Here is a 212-nt window from a genome sequence, read left to right on the forward strand (position 1 = left end):
AGTGTTCCAGTATACGCAACTATCTATGACACGCACGCAACTATCTATGACTGTATCGTAATAGAAATATTGACAATTTTGATTTTGTATCACTGGCGGATTTAGAATTTTTTTTTACACAGGGTGTGTGTCATAATGGGGAATCATGCTATTGTTTGCTTTAATGGGCGAGTTTTCTGTTTTACAATTACAGCTTTACGATCCATTACTCG

The sequence above is a fragment of the Penaeus monodon genome, chromosome 29, assembly GCF_015228065.2.
Source record: "Penaeus monodon isolate SGIC_2016 chromosome 29, NSTDA_Pmon_1, whole genome shotgun sequence".
NCBI classification, from domain to species: Eukaryota; Metazoa; Arthropoda; class Malacostraca; order Decapoda; family Penaeidae; genus Penaeus; species Penaeus monodon.